The 286-nt window shown below is 32.2% G+C and overlaps 1 protein-coding gene across 1 annotated transcript in view; it reads right to left on the bottom strand.

The window, feature by feature from the left end:
- Nucleotides 1-286, bottom strand: part of LOC118741971 — a 25,849-nt gene that overhangs the window by 22,845 nt on the left and 2,718 nt on the right. The gene's annotated exons all lie outside the window — the stretch shown is intronic.

The following is a 286-nucleotide window of genomic DNA, read 5'->3' as shown; positions in this document are numbered from 1 at the left end:
ATCTTCATCTTCATCTTCATCTTCATCTTCATCTTCATCTTCATCTTTATATTTATCTTTATCTTTGACCCAATCTCTATCTGTATCTATATCCCTATCTCTATCTCTATCTCTATCTCTATCTCTATCTCTATCTCTATCTCTATCTCTATCTCTATCTCTATCTCTATCTCTATCTCTATCTCTATCTCTATCTCTATCTTTATCTCTATCTCCATCTCTATCTCTATCTCTATCTCTATCTCTATCTCTATCTCTATCTCTATCTCTATCTCTATCTCTATCT

Source organism: Rhagoletis pomonella, unplaced genomic scaffold (assembly GCF_013731165.1).
Source record: "Rhagoletis pomonella isolate Grant_MI unplaced genomic scaffold, Rhpom_1.0 Rhpom_scaffold_00006, whole genome shotgun sequence".
Classification (NCBI taxonomy): Eukaryota; Metazoa; Arthropoda; class Insecta; order Diptera; family Tephritidae; genus Rhagoletis; species Rhagoletis pomonella.
The sequence above is the reverse complement of the archived record's forward strand: the minus strand, read 5'-3'. Positions and strand labels throughout refer to the sequence as shown.